The sequence below is a fragment of the Terrapene carolina genome, unplaced genomic scaffold, assembly GCF_002925995.2.
Source record: "Terrapene carolina triunguis isolate 2854851 unplaced genomic scaffold, T_m_triunguis-2.0 Scaffold62, whole genome shotgun sequence".
NCBI classification, from domain to species: Eukaryota; Metazoa; Chordata; order Testudines; family Emydidae; genus Terrapene; species Terrapene triunguis.
In genome coordinates, this window is record NW_020664413.1 from 16,011,031 (window position 1) to 16,030,434 (window position 19,404).

At 44.9% G+C, this 19,404-nt stretch overlaps 1 protein-coding gene across 1 annotated transcript in view; it reads left to right on the forward strand.

The window, feature by feature from the left end:
• The window catches only part of MGAT5 (alpha-1,6-mannosylglycoprotein 6-beta-N-acetylglucosaminyltransferase), a 240,800-nt gene that overhangs the window by 37,393 nt on the left and 184,003 nt on the right, over positions 1–19,404 (forward strand). Inside the window, exons 2-3 of the mRNA XM_026647424.2 lie at positions 8,134–8,180; positions 17,525–17,615. The gene's annotated coding sequence lies outside the window, so the exon portion shown is untranslated. The remainder of the gene's footprint in view (positions 1–8,133; positions 8,181–17,524; positions 17,616–19,404) is intronic.

Here is a 19,404-nt window from a genome sequence, read left to right on the forward strand (position 1 = left end):
CCAAGCCCTTTAAATCAGCCCTTGAGCTCCCAGCTGCAGAGATGTCTGGGAGCCCTGGGGTTCGGGGGCAATTTAAAGGGGGTGATTTAAAGGGCCCGGGGCTCTAGCTGCTGCTACCGCAGCGGAGCCATGGGCCCTTTAAATTGCCGACGGAGCCCCGGGGCTCCAGCAGCAGGGTCCAGGGCTCCGGCTGCCGCTACCCTCCAGGGCCCTTTAAATCGTCTCCGGAGCCCTGCTGCTGGAGCCCTGGGGTAGCGGTGGCAGGTCTCCGGTGGCTATTGAAAGGGCCCGGGGTGGTAGAGGCAGTGGGAGCCCTGAACCCTTTCAATAGCCACCAGAGCCCTGCCGCTGCTACCCCAGGGCTCCAGCAGGCTCCGGGGGCTATTTAAAGGGCCCGAGCCCTTTAAATTGTCCCTGGAGCCCTGGGGTAGTGGCAGTGGGGCTCCAGCGGCGATTTAAAGGGCCCGGGGTGGTAGCGGCGGCAGGAGCCCTGGGCCCTTTAAATCACCACCCAAGCCCCGCCACCGCTACCCCAGGGCTCTGGCAGCGGGGCTCTGGCGGCAATTTAAAGGGCCCTGGGCGCCAGCCCTTTAAATTGCTGCCTCAGGAAGCCGGTCCACCCTGGTATGGCTCACCAGCTCTTGCTGGCAGGGGTGGCAGATTTGTAGAAATTTTGGTGGTGCCCAGAACCTGCCCGTGCCCAAACTCTTCCCCCCCCCCCCAATTCCACCCCCCCACCCGCCCAAGGCTCTGGGAGGGAGTTTGGGTGGGGGAGGAGGTCTGGGGTGCAGGCCCTGGGCTGGGGCAGGGGAATGGGGTGCAGAAGGGGTGCAGGGTGCAGGCTCTGGGGGGGAGTTTGGGGATGGGAGGGAGTTTGGAGGGAGGGGGTGCAGGTTCTGGGGGGGAGTTTGGGGATAAGAGGGGGTGCGGAGGGAGGGGGTGCAGGGGTGAGGACTGTGGGTGGATTTGGGATGTGGCTGGGGATGAGGGTTTTGGGGTGTGGGAGGGGACTCGGCTGAGGCAGAGGGTTAGGGTGCATGGGGATGAAGGCTCTGGCTGGTGCTGGAGATGAGGGGTTTGAGGTGTTGGAGAGGCTCAGGGTTAGGACAGAGGGTTGGGGTGCAGGGGGATGAGGGCTCTGGCTGGGGGTGTGGGCTCTGGGGTGGGGCAGGGCTGGGGATGAGTTTGGGGTGCAGGCAGGCTGCCCTGGGACTGGAGCCAGAGAGGACTCCCCCCCCCCCCAGCCCTCTCCCTGCCGGCAGCAGTGAGCTCTGGGGTAGGGATCCCCTTCTCTCCCCTGGCAGCACACTCACCCCCCCACTGTCACTGCACGTGCTCCTAGGGCCCCCTCGCAGGTCCAGGAATCCCCCTCGCCTCCCATGTGGTGGGTGCCATGCTGGGAGGGCTGCCATCACATGTGCGCGTCCTCCCCTGCTGCTGCCCCTCACTGTAGTCTCGGTGGGGGATGGGGCTGCCCCTTGCCCAGCGTGGGGCAAGAGCGGTGACTGCGGGCGAGGGGGCGGCTGTATTGGTGGAGGGTCCCACCGGAAAATGAAAGGGTCTTGGGGGGAAGGGCAGCCTGCCCTGGCAGTAGTGGTGGGGGAGGGGGCGGCACTAGGACCCTGCAGCGGCAGTTAATGTAGGCAGGCAGCATGGAGCTTCAGGGTAGAGACAGGGAAGGGAGATGCATGGGGGACAGCCCACACTCAGGGGAGGCGCAGGGGGGCAGCAGGTGGGGCCAGGGGGGAGACCCAGCCCTGAACATTCGTGGCGCCAGGCCCCCGGACCCTCAATATTGCTGGAGCCAGGAGGAGGGGTCAGAGAGGGAGAGAATGCTCCATTTTCTTGCTGGTACGCTACTGCACCTTTTCTTACCGGTCCTCCGTACCGGCCCATACCGGCTTACTTTCACCTCTGGAGCAGGACATATACAGAGGCAATAGTGATAATTCCTAATACAAGAGGTTTAATGTTGCATAGCAAAGAGTTGGATAAGGTATTGTCTAAGTACTTGTGAGTCAAACCACTTTCCTTGACCGCTAGTTTTTTTGTCTTAAACAGACTTAAGTCATTCATCCACATAGCTCATAAATGTCACTGCAAAACAGTTCTAAATAATTGATTTATGATGATGATGCATTTGCAGGAAGAAGGGATGTGTTTAGTAGAGGTTTTCTATAGTTTGTTATATTACATGTTTCATTTTGGCAACATATTTGTCAATAAATAATTAATCTCCCAAAATGTCATGCCTCTGGATAATTGAGCTCCCATCCTTCTAGACAGAGAAATCCTGTTTTCTTAAGTTGACTGTTTTCTTACAGACACAAACTACAATTGAGTGTTCTTCCTATTTGTTTAAAAATTATTCTTCCTATGAGCATCGTTTCTCATCTTCTTCCCTTTGTACTTGCCGGCATGTTCCTTTAGGGAATTATGTTGCTGGAGGACAAGAGCAGGACCATATATAAGACTTACAAAGTTCATATAAAACTTCAATTTAAATGAGTCTATAGACTTTGCAGTGTCATTTAGACCAAAAAAAGGAGCAGAGTCTATTCAGTCTAATACTAAGAACAAGTTTCTCCGGATTTGTCATTTTGCAGGACAGATTAAATATACTGAAGATCTAAAACTACCAGAAAATTACATTATTTTTTTTTATGTTGACTTCAGTGGGATTGTTAACATGCATAGATGTTTGAAGGATCAGGGCCCTAATGAGCCGATATGCAGCAAATCAATCTAGTTCGACACAAAGTTGATGGGGAAACAGATTTTATTGTGAAGTTTCAGTGTACTGTATTATATTATGCCTGTTTTTAGAACCACCGGAGCAGGATGGTAGACATCTTTTTTTTGTTGGCAGCAGAGCTGCCCTAAGAAGCATGCGTCTCCGGGAGCTGTAGCTAAACTATTTATTTTTTTAAATTTTATTTTAAGACTAAAATTATACTGAAATGTCATTTTTGGTGTCAGTCTCTGTACAAACAAATACCTCTTCTGTTTCTAATAATTTATGTAGGAACCATAAGAAAGAATTATAATGTGACAGCTCTGAAATAAAAAGTTTGATGCTGCTCCAGAGTGATCTGATTTGGAGTCTGACATTGTTTCTTTTGGTTAGCGGTTTGTTCAGGACTTTCTGGGGTACATGAGCTCATGACTTCTGGAGATTAATGGTTGGTATTTTTAGGTTACCAGATAATCCAGTTTAGGAATAGGATTTTCAGCTGAAAACTGACAGATCTTTAAATTCTTCCTGTGTTGCTTTAGAAAAACAAAGACCCCAAGGCACACAGAAATCTCAGTGGATTAAACCCTGTGATTTCAAGGTGTTTTATGCACTGTACCTCTTCCAGCTGGTGAAATTCATTCTGTTTGTGTAAAATATTCATGTCTATGACCTTTAAATGCCTAAATATAGGGAAAACTTTCTTCAAAATTAATAATTCTGCATTGTCTTTAGATAGAGGACATACACTGATTTTTTTGTATCTCGAGGTTTCTCAGACATACTCCATATAAAAATGTCCCGAGAGACTTTCCTGTGAGGATTTTTTTCTTCATGTTGTCTTGTGGCTGGCTGTATGGAGAACAGCCAAAGGGTAGATCAGTAGTCAGCACACACATTCACATGGAAGGAGCACAGTTACTATTGCTGCTTCAAAAATTGCGTTCAGTATATGAATGTTATCCGCCAGATGTTTGTTTCTCCTTGTCAGTAGTCACTTTCATCTCTTCATAAATTATAAAAGGAAAACCTTGCTATGTAATGCCATCTTTATCCTTAGGAGTGTGTTGTATCTACTAAGTGTGTTCATTTGAAAGATAAACAAATGTAGCACTCTTTCCATCACTTGCTGATTCTCCATTGTTTATACGTTGTGTAGTCACTTACACCTGTACAAAAATGCTACCAGATCAGAATGGTAGTGTGTGAAGCTCCTTTTGTACAAATATAAAAGACTGCACAAAGTGCAAGGCAATGGAAAATCAAGACCAATCTGTGTCCTTAATCTTGGGAAGTTCTTTACAGAATTTTGTATCCTATAGCTGTTTTTAGTTTCCCCTTTTTTTCTGCTTACATTGGAAGAGAAACCACACAGAGGTGATTGGACAGTCCATAATCCGTGTTAAACCGTGTTGGTGCTTAAATTATAACATGCCAGTGATATATGATATTTATAGATGACATTGTAATACTTTCACTAGGTTCTAATTTCAGCTTTGTCTGCTCTTTCAAGTACAGAGGTGACGCAACTTTGTAGCTGTGTTATTGTGAGGTTACCGTTGTTTCCACTTGGGTAACCATACATTTTTGATAGTGGAATCAGGCATATAATTAGTAAGATGAACAGCAAATGTTACAGAGAGAATGAGGCAGAAGTCTGATTGATTGAAGAGTCCATGTGAAATACAGGCATGGGTGAGCAAGATGGGATGATTTGGGATTAGGCAGAGATTTCTAGAACGTGTGCTGCATGGCACTTGCTAGGGTTCTATGGAAAGCTGACTGGTCACATGATATTGGTCATCCTCCCTTTTACCAGCTGCTAAACTTCATTAAAAGACAACTAAATATGCATCGACTACTTCTCTAATATTCCTTTTATTGGGTTAGCAATTGCTGAAGCTGCCACAAGATAATGGAGCCTTTTCACCTCAAGATGCAGGTTCAAATAAAATGTACGCTGGTAGTTTGGATGACTTATATAAAATGAGTTTGTGGTCTCATTCCTGATCTCAGTAAATGGGTTGCAGTTAGGACAGAAAGTTGCACCAGTCTGTGCCATCAGAGGACAAAAGATTGGATTGCGCTTGACCTACTTTCTCTCTCCTCCCCTCCCTCAATGTGGTCCCCTCACAAAAGCCATGAGGCTGATTATTACATTCAGCACTAATGAGGATATCCCATCATGGTTTAGTGAAGTTTTCATGTCAGTGATTACTGACGGGTCACATCACTGTGGGTGATGTCATGCTCCGTGTGACATCCCTGGTTGTAGCTAAACCCAGACGCAGGCCTACTTCCTTATTCTCCTTTGCTGCTGCTGTGATGGGAAGGAGCTCTACCACTGTGGCTCTCCCAGGGCCACAGTGGAAAGAGATCCGGTAGTTTGTCTTGGATGGGTTGGGAAGCTTCCATAGAGACTGCCTCAGCTATCTTGCTGCCATCTCCTTCAGCAGTGTCTTGAGAGCTACTGATGTGGCCTCTGTGGGAAGAGCTAAAGGTGACTGTGTCCACTCGTCTACAATCCCCACCACCAAGTCTTCTAGCAGCTGCTGAGATATATGGGGTGTCTTCAGTCTTTTCCTTCCTTAGTTTGCTGAATGTACATCCTACTGCTTTACCATGGCCCTCTGCCCCATTTTTCTTGACTGATTAGTGCTTGCCTCTTCTGCTGCTCCTACTTTTTCACCCCAGCTGCCAAAGAATGGAACTGATGAGAACCAACGATTCTATATAGCAGCAGGAAAACTGGCTCGGGTTTTATCAACAAAGCTCAGAGCAGGGGCGGAGTGGGTCTCTGCAGACTTGGGAAGACAGCAGTGCATTAATTTGTATGTAAGGCTATCTTTTCAGCCGTACAGGCTAAGAGGTTTTTATTTAAACCTCTTCCCTCTCTTCCTCCCTTAAGTATTCTCTCCCTTTCTTCTTGTCTTGCCATTTAACTAACCCACTCCTAACAAAACTCCACCCCCCAAACAAACAAAACTAAGTACAAATCCCAAACTTTGAAGCTAACATGAGTCTTCTAGTCATCACATTGTTCACTCTGCTTGTATGTTAGGGTATGTCTACAGTGACCACGTTACAGTGCGGCAGCGGCAGTGCTGCCGCAGCTGCACTGTGACACGGGCAGTGTAGACACGCTTTATCGCCGGGGGGAGAGCTCTCCTGGAGATTTAAAAACCAAAAAAAACCTCACCCCAAACAAGGGGTGGTAGCTTTATCGCTGGGAGCACAGCTCTCAGCGATAAAGCGCTGTCTATACTGACACTTTTCAGTGCTAAAACTTTTGTCGCTCAAGGGGGTGTTTTTTCACACCCCTGAATGACTAAAGTTTTAGCGCTGAAAGTGGCAGTGTAGACATGGCCTTACATTCCTTCTCCCTTTCCCACTGTTTGCCTGTCCTGTTTGTTTAGGCTGGAAGCTTTGGGAGTAAGGCACTCTCTCTGACTGTGTACGTACAGTGCCAAGCACAATAAGGCCTTAATTTCAGTTGTGGCCTTTAGGTGCTACTGGAATACAAATAATTGATGATACCTAATTTAATCTTCTGTTAATGTAAGGTGCCTAATTCCCCTGTATTTCCCAAAGAGCTGAAGTAGTAGATTTTTTTAGCCAGTTTCATATGTTCCTGAAGCTGGCCTGAATGCTGCAGAAATGCACAGAAAGTTGCAGTGCTCTGTTTTTTGCTGAAGAAGTGGGGCTTTTGGCAGAGCTCGTTTGTCTTGTCCATGCAGAAAGGAACTATGTAGTACAGATACATGGATAGTAGGACATTATTCTGTGGGCTAGGATGTGTGAAAGAGGCCATTATATTGGGAAAGAGCTTGACTGAATTCCACGTATAAATTTAGCACATTTATTACACATGTGGAAACTTCCACTCCCACCAATCTTGAGAGCTACCAGCCAAATCTTTCTCATTCACACTGTGAAACAACAGTTTACAGGGCCACTGACGTCTTTAAAATGAGCTCTATGCATCCTAAAGGAGCATTTTAAGAGGATTAAATCCACAAGTCAATAGAGGAAAACAGGACCCAACCTGCTTAAGAGGAAAACAAAGAAAATTGTTATAGAACAGGCTTCTGTTTAAAATGTGAAATAATGGAATGGAATAAAACACACACCTGTGCTTGGATATTTGATCATCCTGAATTTCTATTTAATATCTAGGCTGGAAGAAGACACTTTGCAGTTGGTTGTTTTTTGGCATTGTGCTGTGTATTCAGGGACTGCCTGGAAAACATGACTGAAGTGGTTCTCCAGCAAACTTTGTAGTGTCCTGTCGGCACTATAGCTAAGCTGGTTAAGGAAAACCATTGAGTAGAAGAGCAATGTTCATGATTGCATTCTGAGAAGTGAGGCAAACACATTTGTTTAAAACCATTGGGAAACATTTCCCAAAGGTGTGTATTGTGGAGAGGGCCTCAAGGGCCAGGTGTGATGAAATTGCTGCCAGAGTAAGCAGGTTACCTTGTAGACAGAGAAGCTTTCGTTGTAAGAACATGTCTCCTTATTTTTAGCAAGCTGCAAAGGATTCCTTTCTAGCCTGAATTAAAACACAAGTGTATTCTTAGTCTAAAAATTCCCTACTCATCTGCTCTGTCTACAGTCCATACAACATATATTTATTTAATTATGGTTCAAGGAAATGTCTTGATGAGAGACTTGAAGCATCACGTTGATTTAGGCTCAGAAGTTGCTGTAATTTTTCTTTGCAAGTCCATGCAATACAATGGTTTGGTACCTCTGGAGTTGTCTGCAGTGCCTAAATTCTATTATCTAGGTTCATTAAGGTCGCAAGCTCGATAGTGTAGGAATGTGTTGCTCCCTAATCACAAGCCTTGAAGAACGGCAAACTGTTCCCTTGGCAACGAGGCAGGAGTGACCTTGTTCTAGCGCCTATGTTTGGAAAACTTATTGGCAACCTGACATCACCCTTGCAGCTAGTGTTCACGCGCTCAAGAGATGGGTTTCTTATCTTATGTAATTGACTACTGCATGTCTTCTTCATGCGCAAGATTTGTACCAATGAGAAGTGTTGTAAACAAAGCAAGTAATATAATAAAAACCCCAGGAAAGGTTTTTTCCTGGGAGGCTTTTGGCTTGAGGCTTTAGAAGCGAAGTACCACAGACCTGGCATTCTGTTTCCTTTCCTGCGTCGTCACCACACAATAGTTGGCAACTCCATGTCCGCAATCTTATTGTTTGTCTATGTGGCCCTGTTCGGACAATGCAAGTGTGAATTGCAGCGCTCCCTAAAGTGTTGCTCTGTAACTGCCCCATGTAGACACTGTAGCACAAATTAAAAGGTACCTCATATTAACGTAGTTCTGTTTAGTACAGTGTGTCTGGCATCAGTTTTATATTGAAAGTATCTCATTCTTTTTTTACAGTGCTGTTATAGACACATTGGTCCCAGGATGTGAAAGATACAAGGCAGGTAAAGTAGAATCTTCTATTGGACCAATTGCTGTTATTAGAAAGTACAAGCTTACTTTCCACCAACAGAAGTTGGTCTAATGAGATATTACCTCAGTTACTACTCATTCTTTCTTGTAAGTCAAGGTTGCTGAGACATTCAGCATGTAGGTGTACTTCAGTAACAATATAATTCATCTTAAGCTATGAGGTTGCTGAGTGTCCTTGCAAACACCTGCTGGGTTAATGAATAGGAGTACTCTGAAAACCTTGAATTGTCCTTGAAAATCTTGAGTCATAAATATGCCTGAATTGTGAAACACTACTAGAGATGCATGTGATTTTAAATGAACAAGAAATTTGACTTCTGGAATGTCTTTCTTTGTGAAAAATTAGCAGTGCTAACAAGCATATTAGCCAGTTTGTTTCTACAACATTTGAGAATTCTTGTAGAAAGGTCACTTAACAAATATGTGTTGCTACTATCCTAAAATGTTCAGTTAAAAAAACAATTTATTCTGTCAGAATGAATTGAGGTGAAGCTTTAACAGGGATTTAATTTTATTTTTGTTTTGAGTGAGTCAAGTTTAATTTAAATGAAGGGGTTGCAGTGTGTTTAGAATCCTAGAATATTAGGGTTGGAAGAGACCTCAGGAGGTCATCTAGTCCAATCCCAGCCAGGGCTTTGTCAAGCCGGGCCTTAAAAACCTCTATGGATGGAGATTCCACCACCTCCCTAGGTAACCCATTCTAGTGCTTCACCACCCTCCTAGTGAAATAGTGTTTCCCAATATCCAACCTAGCCCTCCCCCACTGCAATTTGAAACCATTGCTTCTTGTTCTGCCATCTGCCACCACTGAAAACAGCCAAGCTCCATCCTCTTTGGAACCCTTCTTCAGGTAGTTGAAGGCTGCTATCAAATCTCCCCTCACTCTTCTCTTCTGCAGACTAAATAACCCCGTTCCCTCAGCCTCTCCTCGTAAGTCATGTGCCCCAGCCACCTAATTATTTTCATTGCCCTCCGCTGGGGGCTCTCCAATTTGTCCACATCCCTTCTGTAGTGGGGGACCAAAACTGGACACAGTACTCCAGGTGTGGCCTCACCAGTGCCGAATAGAGGGGAATAATCACTTCCCTCTATGTGCTAGCAGTGCTCCTACTAATACAGCCCAATATGCCTTTGGCCTTCTTGGCAACAAGGGCACACTGTTGACTCATATCCAGCTTCTCGTCCACTGTAATCCCCAGGTCTTTTTCTGCAGAAGTGCTGCCAGTTGGTCCCCAGCCTGTAGTGGTGCATGGGATTCTTCCTTCCTAAGTGCAGGACTCTGCACTTGTCCTTGTTGAACTGTGGTAATTGGCTTGGATTCCAGCTACTGTAGCTACCCAGCTACTGATTGTCTCTTCTACCAATCCTTGCTCCCATGTGTCGTTGATACACCAAACCCCGGGGGGCAGTCAGGAAGGAGGGGGAGGTTGGATGGGGGGGCAGGGGTTTTGGGGCAGTCAGGGGACAATGAGAAGGGGTGGTTGGATGAGGCAGGGCTCTCGGGTGGGGCCGTCAGGAATAAGAGGAGGGATTGGATGGGATGGCGGGAGTCAGGGGGCAGTCAGGGGACAGGGAGTGGGATGTGTGTGGATGGGGCAGGGGTCCCATAGGGGCTGTCAGGGAACAGGGGGGGTTAGATGGGACAGGAGTCCTGGGTGGGGGGGAAGATAGGTGTGGGGATGTATCATCCTTACGCCAACCTAATGGAAAGTTCCATGAGAAGGTAAGGGTCACGATGGGACACTTGCCTGGCAATGGCTCATGGCCTTGTAAGACAAAGGCGCCCCCTGGTGGTCTAGGGATTATATAAGATGAGGTAAACAAGGTAATAAATCATGGCCTTATGTAAGGCCCCCGGTGGTCTAGGGATTATATAAGATGAGGTAAACAAGGTAATAAATCATGGCCTTATGTAAGGAATGGTTGAACCAATTGGTGTGGGGCTATACATGTGATAAACACATGATTCTCCTTCTTGTCCAATCGGTAGATGTGTGATTATAGCCTAATTGTGTTATGTAATGTTAAGAAAGACTATAAAAGAAAGCTTGTAATAAACAGGATTCGATTCAGCTTGCAACCACATTGGTCGTGTGCTTTATCCGCTTCGCCTGGGACCCCACAGATAGGAGGTGGGGGCCGGGCCATGACCCTCTCCCCTAACCGGCCCTCCATACAATTTACGAAACCTGATGCGGCCCTCAGGCCAAAAAGTTTGCCCGCCCCTGCTCTACGCAGCCTCTTTTTTTCCTGGGTCCTCTTTGTGTATGTGGCTGATGTGAAGAAACTTGACTCCTATGTTGTATGCAATTTACTCCTAGTTAGGCCTAGTAATTAACCTAGTCGGAAACTTTTTTCGAACAGGGCCATGTCAATAACACTTTAGGGAGGGAGGCATGTCTGTTGGTTAGAGCAGGAGACCAGAAGTCAAGAGCTGTGTTCTACTGACAGATCTGCAGCAGACTTCTTGTGTGACCCTGGAGCTAGCCAGTCTCTCTGCCTCAGTTTCCTCATGTGAAAAATGAGGAGAATACTTTATTAATTTATTAAGGGCTCAGTATATGTAAAACACTTTGAGATCATGAGCCAAATGTCATAGATAGCCAAGTATTATTACAAAGCAGCATAGTAGCAGGTGAGAATGAGGAGAATGCAGCTGGAGGACAGTCTCCAGTTTTGTTTGATATTTATTCTTTTCTTCTTTCCCATTTGTTTTGCAACCGAATTGAGGGATGAGTATCTCTTGCTGCTGTATTTCTCTGACCTTTTTAATGAGCGGAAGAAACTAGGGCAAGGTCTACACTATAAACTTACATCAGTATAACTATGTTACTCAGAGGTGTGAAAAATCCACACCCCTGCGCAAAGCAGTTATACCAACCTAAGCCCTCATGTAGATAGCACTAGGTTGATGGGAGAGTTTTCCTGTTGACATAGCTACGCCTCTTGAGGAGGTGGATTAACTATGTCGATGGGAGAAGCTCTCCCACTGGTGTAGTAGTGTCTTAGCTGCAGCCTTTTAAGAGTATACCTGCCTTGAGTGTGCTGAGGGAGCAACTCTTGGAGAGAGAAACAGACGTTCATACCCACAATACAAAGAGTTTCTGGCTGTCATTAAAATTTCTACTCCTGCTTTGAAAAGTAATTTTTCCTTTTTTCCTGTGGCTTGAGCTAACCAAATTTTTTATTGCTAAAATATTGTGATGTCTGTTGTCTTTTTAGATCTGTTCTTTGTTCTTCTAGCCTCTTAAAAATAGGGAAGTCTATGGAGGATAAGTGCAAAGGATAGAATTCAGATTTCCCCCCCGTTTAATCAATGTATTGTGCATAGAACCTCGCTCTACTCTTTCTTCTGTACTGGGTTGTATTGTTGAGTTTTAAAAAGACAATGGAACATGCAACAGTGAATTTGGCAAATGATGTGCATGTGGTTTATTAATCTCTCACAGGCGAAAATGTTATCTAACAGGCTGGCGGGTTTTTTCTGAAGCACCCTGCTTTGGCATATGCCTCATTTCACCTGGATATAAGTTGGCTGCTCCTAGCATTCCTTATTCTGGACTGCCCAGCTCAACCCTCTCTTTAGACAGCCAAGTCTTAGGCAAATTTTAAGATGAACTGTCTTACTGTTAATTAAAAAAACAAATTCCAGGAAGGGTAAATGCAATGTAGGCCTCATTATGACTTTCCTGCTGAGAACTGGGTTCTGAGTTGTAAACTTTTGTTATATAGGGAAATATCTCCATTTAGTTTGACTAGATTTTTTTTAAACTTTGTAAATGAATAAAACTGAATGAATTCATTTGACTAATAAAGTGCTTGTTTCAGTGCTATTTTAATCTTTAACTGATTATATCTAGGGAACAGGGGGAGGCCAGCTTGTTATATAAAAATATGCAAACTCAGGTAGAAAGCTGTAATCATGTGTGGGTGTGTCACAAATTAACATATGCAATGAAAGTGACAGTTTAAAGAAACCTGGAGCCAGTTAGCTCAATCCAGTAGTCTGAAAAATTGTGTATGTGAAATTTAATAACAGCTGGAGTTTGAGGCTATTACTGATGGCAGGTGATTACAATTGAAGTGTCTTTGGTGATGCTGGCAGTGCAAGAGCCTCAGTTAAGACCTGTTTGTACTAGACCTCTTCCCTTTAAACTCCCATTGTGACAGACCTGGAGTTGCTCTGTAGTAATTTATGAATCCTGTATTGTGACCTGGTTATTGAGATGCTTATTGTATGAATATGTTGATTTAGTTTACTAGCAGGCTATTGAAAGAACAAGCAGGAAAGGGGACAAAGTTCACATAAGACACCTTCTGATAAACACTTCAGGGTCGTTAAGAGACCACGCCTGAGCGTTGCATAACTATAAAGATCTTGCTCTCTGGGCTCCAAATTACACAGCTTGTCTGGGAAACCACAGATCAGAAGGACTCTAAACAGGGTATGTCTACACTACAAAATGAGGTTGATTTTATAGAAGTCGATTTTTAGAAATCGATTTTAGATAGTCGATTGCGTATGTCCACACTAAGCGCATTAAGTCGGCAGAGTGTGTCCTCACTACCATGGCTAGCATTGACTTACGGAGCGGTGCATTGTGGGTAGCTATCCCACAGTTCCCGCAGTCTCCGCCGCCCATTGGAATTCTGGGTTGAGCTCCCAATGCCTGATGGGGCAAAAACATTGTTGCGGATGGTTTTGGGTACATGTCATCAGTCGCCCCCTCTCTGTGAAAGCAACAGCAGACAATCGTTTCACGCCAGACACCAGGGTGATTAGAAGAGCACAGCAAGGCACGCTGCGCATCAGAGAGGCTTTGAAAACCAGTTTCATGACTGGCCAGGCTTCAGTGTGACAGGTGTGTGTGTTTCTCCTTGATGCAAACCCACCCCCTTTGTTGATTTTAATTCCCTGTAAGCCAACCACCCTCCCCCCTTCGAAATAAAGTAACTATTGTTTTGAAATTTGCATTCTTTCTTTATTAATTTAAAAAAAAAAGATAACGGACAAGGTAGCCTGGGTGGGGTGGGGGAGGAGGGAAGGACATGGCCACATTGCTTATTGTATCCACACTAAAAATCAAACTGTTTGAATGACAGCCTTCTGTTTCTTGGGCCATCCTCTGGAGTGGAGTGGCTGGGTGCCTGGAGCCTCCCCCCCCCCGCTTTCTTGGGCATCTGGGTGAGGAGGCTATGGAACATAGGGAGGAGGGTCGGCAGTTATAGAGTGGATGCAGGGGGCTCTGTGCTCTTGTTGGCTTTCCTGCAGCTCCAACAGATGCTTCATCATGTCTGTTTGCTCCCCCATTAGCGTCAGCATCGCGTCCCGCCTCCGCTCTTCGCTCTCACTTAATTCTTTCTTGGCCTCTGCCACTGAATGCCTCCATGCATTAAGCTGTGCCCTATCAGTGCGGGAGGACTGCATGAGCTCGGAAATCATGTCATTGCGAGTGCGTTTTTTTCCGCCTTCTAATCTGCGATAACCTCAGGGACAGAGATGATAGGGGGAGCGTAGAAACATTCTATGCTCTATGATTCTGGGGGAACTGCATGGTCACCTGTGCTGCTGAGTGCGCCACGCTGACCAAACAGGAAATGAAATTAAAAAGTTCCCGGGGCTTTTCCTGTGTACCTGGCTAGTGCATCAGAGTTCAAAGTGCTGTCCAGAGCGGTCACAATGGAGCATTCTGGGATAGCTCCCGGAGGCCAGTACCGTTGATTTGCGTCCACACTACACCAAATTCAACCCAGCAAAGTCCATTTTAGCGCTACTCCACTTGCCGGGGAAGACTACAGAAGTCAATTTTAAGAGTCCTTTAGGTCGATGGAATGGGTTGGTTGTGTGGATGCATTCATCTTTAAATTGACCTAATGCGGCTAAATTCAACCTATCCCCGTAGTGTAGATCAGGCCTTAGACTCTCTCTCCGGAAATTAGGCAATTGCTGCTGAGAAGCTGTTCTCACACAGGCAGACCCTGCAGGAGAATGTGAAGAAGCTAGGCCTTTCTAAGCTCATTTCACAAGCGTCTAGGGCTTAGGTGAAATAGACACATGCAAATCTTTTGTTGTTTTAAAATCCTTTTTTTGTTATGCTATGCTGTATTCCTGCTGTTAGGATTAAACAATACTTTGGTGTAAGTAGGCTGTCTGATCACTGTCTTCACCACTAATCACAAATTCTCAAAGGCAGATCTGCAGGTGCCAAACCCAGTTGGATCTGCGTGGGTTAAACACAGTTGTCAATATACAGGGTACTGCAGCCCAAGGGCTCAGTCTAAGCATGGGAGAATTGTGTGATTCCACCCCAGGAAAGGTAAGGGCATGAGGCTTGACAGCTGAGGGGTGGTGTACTCACTGGCCTGGGGGTCAGGGTGCAGCTAGACCTGTAACTGTGATACCCACGTTTTGCTAACAATGGTGCAGCTCCACTGGCAGTAGCAATTGGGAACATTAGTGTAGATGGGAAAGCACATAGCCACTGACTGGGTTGTTAACCACTATGATGTCTAGACCTTCTCTGAGCAAGGTTCAAGACAGTGGTGAGGAAAAAAAAAATACCATCAGCCAGGCTACTGTAGCACTAGAATATCTGGAGCTGCATCAGCAGTAGCAGCCAGGAGACGTAAGAAAAGCAAAATCTAGTGTACACATAGCTATAGATAAAGGGGGAAATTACAGGGAAATCCCATCCTGCCTTCATATATTTTTAAGTTCCCTTACTTCTCTCTCCAAAAGAAAGTGTCTTAAAAATTAGTCTTTATTCCAGAGCCACAAATCAGCAGTGTTGCTAACTCCTGCAATTTCTATCTTGCAAAATTGGTATGGGATATTTTTAAAGTCCCAACTTTTGAAGTTATTAGATTACATGAGGATCTCTGCTTCTATTTTAAAAAAAATAATTAAAGAATGAAAGAAAGTTTCTAGTCCTCGTGGTGGCGGAGAAAAGCTTGAAAATATGAAACATAAGCTCTCGAAAAACAGAATGCAAATAAAGACCCCAACATCTATTATGTTCCAACATCTCATGATTTTTAAACCAGTATGATTATTTGCAGAGGCCTGACTCTGGGTTTTTAAATGCTTGGGGTTGGCAATACTGAATTTGGTAAAACTCCCATTGAAGTAAATGGAAATTGTGCCTATGAAAAGACTACAGGCTCAGATCCCAGTTTTTGTGACAATTATTTTTTGAAATTTTAAAGCATTTTTAAAACTGGATGTTAATCTTAGTTTCCAGTTCAGCTCTTACATACAATGTCAAAACTGACTTGGTTTTGAGCAAAAATGTCTCAGAATTAGGCTCTGAAATGCCACTTACGGACATCCTCACCACCTTAAAAATATAAACACCTACTTTTTCTATACATCTCCCACTTTATTCTTGGGGAGAAACATTTGTTACCTTTATAAAATTTCATGTGGGCTGGGCCAGGTGAATGAACTTTTTCTTCTAAAGCTGAAGATTGTCCTTATTTCACTGCTATTCCATTCTTAATTCAAAAAGTAAAATCCAGGCAGTTCAGGAATCTGCAGTTACTTTGGTGTAAGTACATAACACACGGGGATGTGTCTGGGTTATAGTGGCACAGCTAGTGTTGCAGCTGTGCTGATGTAACACTGTAGCATAGATGCTTCCTAATCTATGGAAAGGGTTTTTCCATCAATGTAGTTAATCCACTTCTCCAAGAGGCTGTAATTAGGTTGATGGAAGAATTTCTCCATCGACTTACCTGCGCCTACACCGGGGAGAGATGGGGGGGTTAGGTGGACCTAACTGCGGGGGTCAGGGTACAAAATATTTCATAGCTCTGAGCAATGTAGCCAGGTCAATCAAATTTTTAAGTGTAAACCAAGCTTTAGTATCTCATCCAGGCATATGAATGACTGTTAATGAATGTAGGAGATGTAAGGCATAATACTGATAGCATGACTCTAAAGAGATGCTGCTTTTATTTAGTCATGCTTTCTCCTCTAATATTGTGAGGAAGGACACTGCTAATGATCTTGTATGAAATGAATGTGAACTGTGGATTTCTGCAGAGAATTTACAGTTTCATGCAGTTTTTCAGTGATGGGATTGTCTTCCAGAGTTTTGTCAGCCAGTACAACTCAGTTTTTGTTATTTTTTTAACAAAACTTAATGTTATACAGAAATGTCTTTAGGAAATTAAAAAAAAAAAAATTAATACCAACAATTCTGTTTGAATTGAAACATTTCCCTCTAGTATTCACTGCACACCTTGACAGATTGTTTTAGTGCATAAAAATGACTGTTTTAATTATTTGAGCTGAAAGAGAAGCAGAAAGTGAAGAAAGAGCATAAGGTTTTTTAAATTAGATTTGATTTTTAAAGGTTTTGTTTTTAATACGTTTAGGGTTTTAAAGTGACAGATCATTTTTTAAAATAGACTTTTAACTTGACGATTCTCCTCAAAACTCTCAGAAGGTAGTGCAACTTAATGTATATGTTTGGCTATTTTCAATTTAAAACATCAAGACTGCTTTTTATAAAGTAATACTCATTCTTAGACTGACCTATGGCTTTTGGGACACCCAGATGGCTATTAACTGATGACATCTATACTTTTGATTTTTTTTAAATTGGATCTCAACATAAATAATTTCTTATTGCTTAAAATCAGCTGGTATGAAAATAAATCAGTTAAACCGTAACATCCTTGTGAGGTAGATGGTATTATACTAATTTCACAAATCAGCAAAGTCAGAGAAGTGACTACAACAGGGTTATAAAATGAGTCAGAGAGCCAGGAAGAAGTAAGGAGTGATCGTAGTTGCAGGCTTACTCAAGCAATTTATTTCCAGTTAGTACTCTGAGCACACATTGTTTGTCATGGGATCTTGTGTGCAGTGTTGTAGCCCGTTAAAGTAATTTGGACCTATGCATTTTGCTTAAAGGGAGACTAGACTCCTATACAGTCTCCATTTGCTCATCTGAGATGCAAGTAGTCAGAATCAGGGGGTAGCCGTGTTAGTCTGTATCTGCAAAAACAACAAGGAGTCTGGTGGCACCTTAAAGACTAACAGATTTATTTGGGCATAAGCTTTCATGGGTAAAAACCTCACTTCTTCGGTTGCATCCGAAGAAGTGAGGTTTTTACCCACGAAAGCTTATGCCCAAATAAATCTGTTAGTCTTTAAGGTGCCACCAGCCTCCTTGTTGTTTAAGTAGTCAGAAGTTTTCTTTCCCTCCTTTTTTCACTTTTCTAAAGAAAATTGCCTAGCAGTTCCTGTGATCTTTAATTACTTGTATAGAGACACCTGGGGACATTTTAATGTGCCTTCTCCTCCCAGAAAGCTGTCTATTTTGGCCAATGAACTTGTCAAGGAATGGAAACCGACTCCTGCTGCCACTGGTGGGTAAATCTGCTGCAGTCTGCAAAGGGTAAATCATTTTTTGGATTTGTCTTCTAATCTTTTACTGCTTACCTTCACTGTGACCTGTATTTGTCAGATCCCTTGAGGCTGGCATTGTTACTGAGTGTGGCAACAGCTGTGCAATGCTAATGAGCTTCAGGAAAATGGAACAGTTGTCTGTGATTGCTGCAACCCTTGCAGAATCTTTATCAGCCTTGTCATATGTTAAGAAGGCCACCTCTAACAATGCAGTATTGGTTGTATTCTAAAAATGGTGAAGGATACTCCCTGCAGAAAGCAACTGGTTAGCATCTTGGATTAAAAGACTTGGCTCTAATACAGGGGTGGACAAACTTTTTGGCCTGAGGGCCACATCGGGGTTGCGAAATGGTATGGGGGGCCGGGTAGGGAAGGCTGTGCCTCCCCAAACAGCCTGGACCCCCCCCACTCCTTGTCCCCTAGCCGCCCCCTCCTGGGACCCCCGCCCCTAACTGCCCCCCTGGGACCCTACCCCCTATCCAACCCCCCTGCTCCCAGTTCCCTGACTGCCCCCCTGACCCCTATCCACATCCCTGCCCTCGACAGGCTTCCTGGGACACCCACCCCCTATCTAAAACCCCTCCCTGTCCCCTGACCATCCCCTCCTGGGACCCCCCACCCTTAACCACCCCCCGGGACTCCACCCCCTATCCAACCCCCCTTCCCTGTCCCCTAACTGCGCCCTCCTGGGACCTCCTGCCCCTAACCGCCCCCCTGTGACCTCACCCCCTATCCAACCCTCCCCCCCAGCCCCTTTTGGAATGTGGCCCTGCGAACATGGGTGGAAAACTCAGGAGGACCAGGGGCAGCTGCGCAGCCGGAGAGAAGTGGCGGTTTCCCCTTTAAAGCGCCTCTTCTCTCCGGCCAGCTGCGCGGCTGCTCAGTGCTCCTCCTGAGTCTTCCGGCCCGTGCTCATGGCGCTCCTGCCGCCCGCACCTCCCGCCTGCTCCCCTGAGGCTGCGGGTGAGCCTCCCTCCCTGCTCTCCCCCTCCCTCCCCCTGCGGGTGGTGTGCCAGTGCTGAGCTGCCTGGCGGCACAGTGAGCTGAGGGGGCCGGAGGCAAGCCTCCCCAGCCGGGAGCTCAGGGGCCGGGCAGGACGGTCCTGCGGGCCAGATGTAGCCCGCGGGCCATACTTTGCCCACCTCTGCTCTAATATATAATTTACTAAACATATTACAAGACTGCAGGATTCAGAGTCAATGCAATAACTCTGTTAACTCTCTAGGTTTGGGAGTTTGACTCTGACCCATAAGCTAATGTGGTTTGAGCTACTTACTCCCAAAGGTTTGGCACACACTTTCTTACAGCCCAACTCATCAATATTTCTAATGTGCCTATTGCTTATAGTATCCAAGTGCCAAGTTAGATTATAGAAGAGTCCTGTCCAGAAGGTCAGTTATTTTTCCATCCTACCTTTGGACCATATCTATCTTCCTATCTATTTTGGGGGGGGGGGGGATGCTATGTAAAAGAGGCAAGTTAAGAGGCAATTTATTCAGTATAATTAACCCTTTTTCCTGTTCTCAGATGGTTTGTGAACTGATCACAATTGTCTTGAATTTGTTTTATTCATAATAACTGTAATCATTTTCCAGAAAAAAAAGGTCTATGGATTATCCACAGATATGGTATTATGGTTATTCACTACGATTGATCACATGATATAGTTCCGTTCCCTAACTGGAAGACAAACTATATCAGAAGAGTGACTAGCTAATGCTCTTTCTCGTGTACTCTTGCTTGCATACAAGTATGGATTTATCTAAGAATAGCAGGTC